The following is a 9,610-nucleotide window of genomic DNA, read 5'->3' as shown; positions in this document are numbered from 1 at the left end:
TGAGCTTTTAAACAGCATTTCCATGAGGACTACGTGATCTGTACATGTTGTACATCGTTGATCTTACCATACATTTTTTGGGTTATTTACATATTTTCTTTCATGAAATGTCTGTTCAAAAGTTTGTCCATTTTTTGAAGGTTGTTTGGTCTTACTGAAGTTAAGTTTATGTGTGTATACACACACAAACACACACACACACACTCTAGATAGAAGTTCTTTGTTAAATATATGTATTGGAAGTGTTATCTCTCAGTCTGTAGCATTCTTTATTTTTCTTAAAATGTCTTTTGAAGAGTAAAAATTTTAATTTTATTAAAGTCCAACTTAGAAACTTTTTTATTACGGTTCATGTTTTATGTATCATATCTAGGAAATTTTTGCTTACCTCAAGTTCACAAAGACTTTCTCCTATGTTTTCTTCTAGAAATTTTATAGTTTTAATTTTTACATTATATTTATGATCCCTTTTGAATTAATTTAATTTTTATGTAGAGTATAAGGTAATGGTCAATTTGAATTGTTTTTCATACCAATATCTAGTTGTTCCAGGACCATTTGTTAAAGTGCCTTTCTGTCCCGTTTCAATTGCCTTGTCACTGTCATTGAAAATCACTTGACTGTATATGTATGGGCTCATTTCTGGGCTCATCTCTCTTTTGTTCAATTGATTTTTATATCTATCCCTTGACTAATGCCACACTATCTTCACAGAACTTTTTTAAAAGTGTAAATGATCAATTTTTTTCTTGGAAAAAGAGCTTTGTATCTACTCAGTTGTTTGCATTTTCATGTAAAATTTAGAATCAGCTTGTCAATTTCTATATAAAGTCTTATTAGAAATATGATTGAAATTGTGATGAATCTATAGGTCAATTATCTTACAATAATGAATTGTCAAATGATGAGCACTGTATATGTCTCCACTGTTAAGGTCTCCTTTGACTTCTTTTTTTTTTAATATCTTTATTGGAGTATAATTGCTTTACAATGGTGTGTTAGTTTCTGCTTTATAACAAAGTGAATCAGCTATACATATACATATATCCCCATATCTCCTCCCTTTTGCATCTCCCTCCCACCCTCCCTATCCCACCCCTCTAGGTGGTCACAAAGCACCGAGCTGATCTCCCTGTGCTATGTGGCTGCTTCCCACTAGCTATCCTTTGATTTCTATAAGGGATATTTTATAGTTTTTTATGTATATGTCTTACATGTCTCCTGTTAAATTTATTCATAAGTTTTCAAACATGCATTTTATAATTCTAAGATAAACGGAATAAAAATAAATCCAGGTTTTTGCTACTGGTAAGCAAAAACAAACCTGATTCTTGTATATTAACCTTGCATTCTGTGGTCTTGCTAAACTGACTTATTAATTTTAGTAGGTATCTTTTATTGTTATCTTGGTATTTTTATGACTATATCCATGTCATTTTCAAATGAAGATGGTTTTACATCTTCTAATCTTCATTCTTTTCATTTATGTTTCCTGTCTACTGCATTATCTAGCACTTTCTGTACAATGTTTAATAGAAGTGGTAAGATTAGTCATTTTTGTTTTTTCCTGATCTTAGGGAAAAATGCCCCACTTTCTAATACCGTCATATTGAGGGATAGGGTTTCAACAGATGAATTTTGGAATGTCACAGACATCCAGGCCATAACAGAAAGGGAATGGATAAATGAGAGAATGAGGAAGTAAGCCAGGGAAGAGGTGGAGGAGATACCAATAAGAATATTGAAGGAAAAAAGATATTTTTCTTCCCCAGTCTGTTAGCAATGTAACTCCTTGTCCCCTAGCTAATGGATTAGGCCTATGTTTAATTTCATTTCTCTATCAAAGCCTTTTAAAATTACTTATACCTTGTCTCTTTCAGAATATAAACAATTCCACTGTTGGTCCTAAAACAGCAATGAGATTATATCAGTGAATACACTTGTCAACCAAAAGCTGTCATATCAATGCAAAGTACTGCTATTGTTATTATTACTACTGAAAGAAAACCCAGTGAAAGGATATAAACTGAGGGATGTTAACTAAACTTATTGTGGTGATCGTTTCACCACTATATATATAGTATGTGTGTAAACACCAAATTATTATGTTGTATAGTCGTCCCTCGGTATCCATTGCAGATTGGTTCCAGGACTTCCCACAGATACCAAAATCCATGGATGCTCAAGTCCCAGTCAGTCCTCTGTATCTGTGGATCTGCACCCATGGATTCCATTAACTGCGTATCACTACATGTGTTCATTGAAAAACATACGTGTATAAGTGGACCTGCACAGTTCAGACTGGTGTTGTTCAAGGGCTAATTGTACACCTTAAAGATAATGTTATTATTTATAGTATTTGTAATAATATTTGTAATTATATCTCAGTAAAACTGGGAAAAAATACGTGCTTGCCCATGTGAAAAAATAAGCCAAAACAACTTCAAATCAATTTGCTGTTTTCAGAGTCAAAAAGGACCAAGGTCAAGGAGTCCTAGCAACCTATGAAAAGACTCTGTTTACATTATTACCTGGTTTCCTGTTTTTGCCCACTAGGGCCAAAGGCATTCTTTCTCAGAAAGGAGTTTAAAGTGGACCCTAGATATCTGAGAAAATGTAGGCTTTGTGAATGTGACAGCAACTTTTATATCCCAGCTGTGTTCTACAGCCCACTCATGAGTAGCTGAGTTTTCTGCACTAACTTTCCCTTTCAGAAACTACGAACTCTATCATCACTCATCTTAGGTAAATAGATTTCTAGTATATTTATCAATGAGAGTTGCTGAAGCTAGGAAGCTATACCAGAGGAAAAAAATCCATCTATCAGTCCAGATGTTATGAAAAGGGTCTTAATCAAAATAACAGCATTCATGAACAGCTGGTCTCATAAGCTTTATTTATCATTTCCTAGACCTCAGAAAAAGCTTTGTGAGTTGTAGGTGGCCTGGTATTTCTCACAGTGTTCCAGATGTTTTTCCTGAAGTCAAAGACAGCCACAGGAAATTTGTTTAGCATTATAATTTTTAATCAGGAACAGGGACACAATACTTTTGACTTTCATTTCCTCTCAGAATCTTCTCAGGTATTACCATTTCATTCATTTTTAAAGTTGATTGAAATAATATCTCACTTTCACATCCCACTGTTATTAACTACAGGAAATCAAATATACATTTTTTTGTTTTTATTTTCTCCAGACCTAGCATAGCTCCTGTCATATTCTATGTCTTCAATCAATGTGTGAATTAAATAAATACGTGAATGAATGATCAAATTAATTAGAATTTTACTTTTTCTCTTATGAGCATGTTAAGATTACAAGAAGATACCCCCTCCATACACAACCCCCACATACATGGTTTTGTGAGAAGATAAGAAAAAGTAAATTATTTCAAGAGAAATGTTTTATATTTTTTTACATATCGATGCCAGATCAGGTGGCCTCATGGATTCTTCATAAACTGGTGATCAATAGAAGTTATAACAGAATTGGCTATGCTGGAATTCCATGAAATAATGATCAGCTATGGAATTTATACGTGTTTCCGTGGTTTTCTAGTTAAATGTGTTGGTACAGTGCCTGAGGCCCACCGAGACCTCCTGCAGTTTGAGGAATATGCTTTCTTTATGGTACAGGACTGTTTATTCATAACTGTCAAACCACCAGCAAGTTATCAATCCACATTCAAGGCAGACACCAAGCTGTATTTTTGTTAATGTGAACTCTTGAGAGAAACAGAAACTAGACTGTGTTTTTATATAATTTTTAACTCATAAGAGAAAACACAGGGATTTTTTCAAAAACCATAAAATGCTTTCTCCTCAAGAGGTTTCTTTTCCTGGTATTGTTCAAGCAAGGACTGTTTTGGAAATGCTGACAGGATCTTAGCAAAGGCATCCAGAGGGAAACATATGTTTATTTATCTAAGAAACCACAAGAACATTGCAAAAGGCCAGAATTGGCCCTGTAAAATGTGTTGCTAGCATTACGGTATGACTGCTTAGTTTTGATAAAGTCAAGCCATTTCTGTGCTGATAAAGAAGGGCAATCTATACTCTGACATCTCCCAAACTTATGTCTACAGCCCAACCCTCTCCCTGAGCTCCAGACTCCTAGATCGAGAGCCTCTTGTATACCTCTTTATAGAAACTGAATAAGCATCTTATTTTATTTATTTATTTATTTATTTATTTTGCGGTACGCGGGCCTCTCACTGCTGTGGCCTCTCCCATTGCGGAGCACAGACTCCGGACGTGCAGGCTCAGCGGCCATGGCTCACGGGCCCAGCCGCTCTGCGGCATGTGGGATCTTCCCGGACCGGGGCACGAACCCGTGTTCCCTGCATCGGCAGGCGGACTCTCAACCACTGCACCACCAGGGAAGCCCTGAATAGGCATCTTAAAAGGAACAAATCCAAAACCAGACTTTTGATTTCAGCGCTCTCCACCACAGCCTCCTCAGCGCTTCCCAACTCAGTCAAGGGTGACTTCATCCTCCCAGTGGCTCAGACTAAAATTTGTCGAGTTGTCTCTGTCCCTCTTCTTTCTCTCTCACACCCCATTTGATCTCTCAGCCATCCTTGCCCTCTGTATTTTCAAAACACTTCCATACTGTGACCCATTCTCACCATCTTCTCTGTCACTAACCAGGTCAAAAAAAATCATCATCTATTGTTTATTACAATCGCAACCTAAATACCCCTCCTGGGTCCATTTCTGTTTCTGGGTCCATGCAACCTGAGGTACCCTTTCATAGACAGTTTAATCAAGTCATTCCTCTGCTGAAAACCCTTCAATAGCTTCCTGTCTTGCTCAGGGGAAAAGATAGTCTTTAAAATTGCCTAAAAAAGTCCTACAGGATTTAGGTTCCCATTACCTCTCTGACCTCATGCCATATCTTCCCTCTTCTTTATTCATTTTACCTGTTCACATTTGATCTCTTTCTTATGAGAACCTGCCATGCATCTTCCTGACAGTGGGCTCCTTTTTTGGCTTGCTTCCTTCCATCCTTCATATCTCTGCTCAAATGTCACTTTATCTGAAGGTCTTTTTCTGACCATCCTATATAAAATAGCAAGTCCCATCCTCTCATTTGCCTTATTCCCTTATCCCTTTCTTTCCTCTGTTTTATCATGCCCCAGAAGGTCTCCTCCCACTGTGATGTCTGCTGCACGAGGGTGAGACACTTCATTGCTCTATCTCCGCCACCAGGGCAACGTCCGACACACAGTAGGTCTTTAATAAATATGTGTTGAATGAAGAAAGTGATATGTGCTAGTAGATATGTCAGGCCTAGATAGGAGGGTTAGATTATTTTGATGTTTGAGTAGATTTAAAACTTGATTTGTGTTCCTACGTTTGTCTGTGAAGGCCTGGGAGCATGAATTTAGCTCTCATAATCCTTACTGGAATAAGGAGCCTGGAGGGCAAGTCTCCTAACCATCGATGGCTAATCAATGGTTGGGAGTCATGTACTCAGGGGGGCATTTCATCTAGTCCTTCTCTGGCTATTGTGCCCTGGGGGGGAAATATGGACTTTCTCTTACTTCAAATTTAACTCCATTTGCAGGTTGTTTTACATTCCTGGACGTTTATGTTTGATTTTAATAAGTTTAGTGTTTTCCCTCTCTTGATTTTCCTTTGTTTTCCACCGTTACAGTTTGTAGTGTGAAACTGACAGTCTGTCACAGACCTGTGACTTGAAGTAACTGTGACAGATGGTGCACTAGAATATATAAACAGATCTCTTAAAAGAAATTACTTAGCAATAAGTGTGGGAATTAAAAAATGAGCAGCAAAATCAGAAATGAAATAACTCAGCCACCTGTAACACTTGTTCTGCAGGAGATGAGAGTCTGAAGGGCGATGAAGCCTTCTAAAGAGTTAACAGTGTGGGCTTCCCTGGTGGTGCCATGGTTAAAAATCCACCTGCGGATGCAGGGGACATGGGTTCGTGCCCCGGTCCGGGAAAATCCCATATGCCGCAGAGCGGCTGGGCCTGTGAGCCATGGCCGCTGAGCCTGCGCGTCTGGAGCCTGTGCTCCGCAACGGGAGAGGCCACAGCAGTGAGAGGCCCGTGTACCGCAAAAAAAATAATAATAATAAATTTAAAGAAAAGAGTTAATAGTGTGCATTGAGGGGCAGTCTTAGAACAGGCCTCGCTGGAACTCTGGATGAATGAGAAAGTGTTCTGTATATGTTTTCAGTTTTTAGTTTACTTAAGGATCAGGCATCTCTTTGTTTGCCTGGAAGATAAGGGAATGAGATCCTGCATCAGCAGCTGCAATAAACCGTGGAATGAGGAATTGTATTATGGAGAAGGAGGAAGGAAAAAAGAAAAGGAAGGTATGGAGATGATTCAGTAAAATGAGTGAACCAGGAGAAAAAGCGTACACCCAGGTTACGCCTGATTTATGTGATGAGAATGACATAGTAACTTTCATTGCCAGGTCAAGGTCATTGAAGAGGAATGCATGAAAAGAACATAAATACTGTGTTCTGGAAAATTTGGGTCACTTGAATATGGTAAGATGATAGCTCTTAAGACCAAAATGTGTACAGCCTAGGCTAGCTTGAATGTATGAAAGGGTCTTACCCAGCCACAAAGGGTCAGGGCCAAATTCATACTTTCCAACCCGTTATGTAAACCACATACAGTCAAACAAAAGTGTTAATAAAAAGGAAAACAAAAAATAAATAAGCATTCTAATAAAGATAGAAAGAAGTGAGTGTTAATGGTTGAATTATGTCCCCTCAAAAGATAGGTTCAAGATCTAACCCCTAGTACCTGTGAGTGTGACCTTGGCCGATGTAATCAAGTTAAGACGAGGTCATACTGAATTGGAGTAGGGCTTAATCCAATATAACTGCTGTCCTTATAAAAGAGGAGAAAAGATAGACACACAAGAGAAGGAGGCCATCTGGAGACGGAGGCAGAGATTAGAGTTATGCTGACTCAAACCAAAAACATCTGGAGCTACCTGGGACCTAGAAGCAGCATGGAGGTGTCTCCCTTGGAGCCTTCGGAGGGAGCATGGCCCTGCCAACACCTTGATCTTGGACTTCTAGCCTCCAGAACTGTGAGAGAATAAGTTTCTGTTATTTTAAGCCAGCCAGTTTGTGGTACTTTGTTACAGCAGCACTAGGACACTAATACAGTGTGTGGCAAGGGGGCAGGGGGGGTTGTTCACAGGAGCCAAGCAGTGGGAGACAAGAGACAGACATGGTCCAATAGGAAATGAGAGGACCCTATTGCTTTGTCCCTCAAAGTACAGACCGAGGAACAGCAACATTCCTGGGAGCTTTTTTGAAATGAACAATCTCAGACCCCACCCTAGACTTGAGACATAATTTCCCTTGAGATGATTGCAGCCCAAACTATGCAGCCTGGGGAAAAACAGCAACAGCAATCGACATATTTAAACCCATTTCATGTATTAGGCTCTGATCTGAGAGTTACACTCTAAGTTAACCCACTTAATTCACACACCAATCTATAAGGTATGCACTATTATTATTCCCATTTCACAGACAGGGAAATGCGTCACAGAAAGGTAAAGTAACTCTCCTAAGTATGTGAATATCGAATGTTGAAGTCAAGGAAATGAGCCGCATTTATCTTTATTTCAAAAGAAAATATACAAGAAAAAGTTGTGCTGATACCTAAGAGTGGGATGCTGAAGGGTTAGTCCTCTCTCTCCTATGGATCTGAACAAAATTAGAAACCGTTTTACTGCTGGAAAAGGTGTGCTGGCATATCTACCTTGCAGAGGAAACTCCAAAATCTTCCCCATCATTCTATCTCTATCCATTCCTCACCCAGCTGTAGATTAAGCAGCAGGGTAGCTGCACTTTTTCCCCTACAAGAGGAAGCTACAGCATGAAGGAGGCAAGACTAGAGGGGAGAATGCAGCATTCAAGGTCCAGCTCTGAAAAGATTGTCTAGAGATGACGTAGACCTTGAACACCAAATGCCTTCCCATAGAGGTTACCATTTCACTGTAGTCATGAGAGTGGGATCTCTTGAGAGGTGTGAGAGAGAAGATACACGTTTCCTCCTTCCTATTGAACATTCTGGGAAATTGATATTTTGTGGGCCAGCAAGACTGTGGAAAGAGAAAAAAGGCCACTTCTGCTAATGTTATCCTCAGCTCCGTGTATATCAAATGTACATATAAACCACTGCTTCTGCTTCAGAAGAAAGTAAAGGAGCAAATCCTCCTTTATGCCAGTGGATCAGAGATGACGTGCTATGTACACTTCTTTTTTCTTTCTTTCTTTTTTTTTTTTTGCGGTACGTGGGCCTCTCACTGCTGTGGCCTCTCCCGTTGTGGAGCACAGGCTCCAGACGCGCAGGCTCAGCGGCCGTGGCTCACGGGCCCAGCCGCTCCTTAGCATGTGGGATCTTTCCGGACTGAGGCACGAACCCGTGTCCCATGCGTCGGCAGGTGGACCCCCAACCACTGCGCCACCAGGGAAGCCCTTATGTACACTTCTGAGTGGTCGAACTTAGTCCCCACCAAATCTCCCTGTTGAACCTTCACACATTCATCAAAATCCACTTCAACACTTATCTGCTCAGTGAAGTCTTCCATGTTCCTCTGTGCTTATTCTCCTACCCTTGGAAGATCCTCTGAATTACTGCTGTAACTTGTATATACTCCTATGATAAAATTTATCCCTCTGTATTTCTATTGTTGGGTTAAATGATTGTGTCCTTTGTTAAACTCTGATCACCTTAAAGTCAAAGTTGGCATCTTATTCATTCTTATATCCCCAGTGCCTGGCACAGACCTAGTAAATACTTTTCCATGAATAAAAATCCACTCTGTACCATGAAAATCATATTTAAAGTCATTGGGAGTATTTAGAATATGATACCCACCAGTTACATACGGCTATTAACTTAAAATTCATTAAAATTAAATAAAATTTAAAAGTTCTTCAATTCTATCACATTTCTAGTACTCCATAGCCATATTTGGCTAGTGGATACAGTACTGAACAGTATCGATATAGAACATTTTCAAAGTTGAACAGTTTTTGTACAATATTTTCCATTTTTATGAGCAAATTTATCTTTTTTGAAATGTGAAAACACTAATTTGGACTGGTGGGATGCCCATTATTTTATAGCCCTGCACACTATTGCAAAGAAGATGGAAGATGCTATGGATGCTCAGTGATTCTTCATTGTTGGGCACATTCTTTTCTAAAGCAGCAGAAAGCAACACATTGAAGTGACAGAAAGTTTGCCTTTCTTACTTACAGGCTGTGTATCCATGGGAAAATTACTTGACCTCTCTGCAGCTCCATCTGCTCATCTGTAAAAGGGATATTAAATAACCACACAGGGACTTCCCTGGTGGCTCAGTGGATGAGACTCTGCGTTCCCAGTGCAAGGGGCCTGGGTTCGATCCCTGGCCAAGGAACTAGATCCCACATGCATGCCGCAACTGAGAGTTAGCATGCCACAACTAAGGAGCCGGCGAGCTGCAACTAAGGAGCCTGCCTGCCGCAACTAAGACCTGGTGCAACCAAATAATAAATAAATATTAAAAAAAAAAAAGAAATAACCACACAGAGCCCACAGGGCTGTTGTAAACATTAA

This window comes from Phocoena sinus, chromosome 10, assembly GCF_008692025.1.
Source record: "Phocoena sinus isolate mPhoSin1 chromosome 10, mPhoSin1.pri, whole genome shotgun sequence".
Lineage (NCBI taxonomy): Eukaryota > Metazoa > Chordata > Mammalia > Artiodactyla > Phocoenidae > Phocoena > Phocoena sinus.
The sequence above is the reverse complement of the archived record's forward strand: the minus strand, read 5'-3'. Positions refer to the sequence as shown.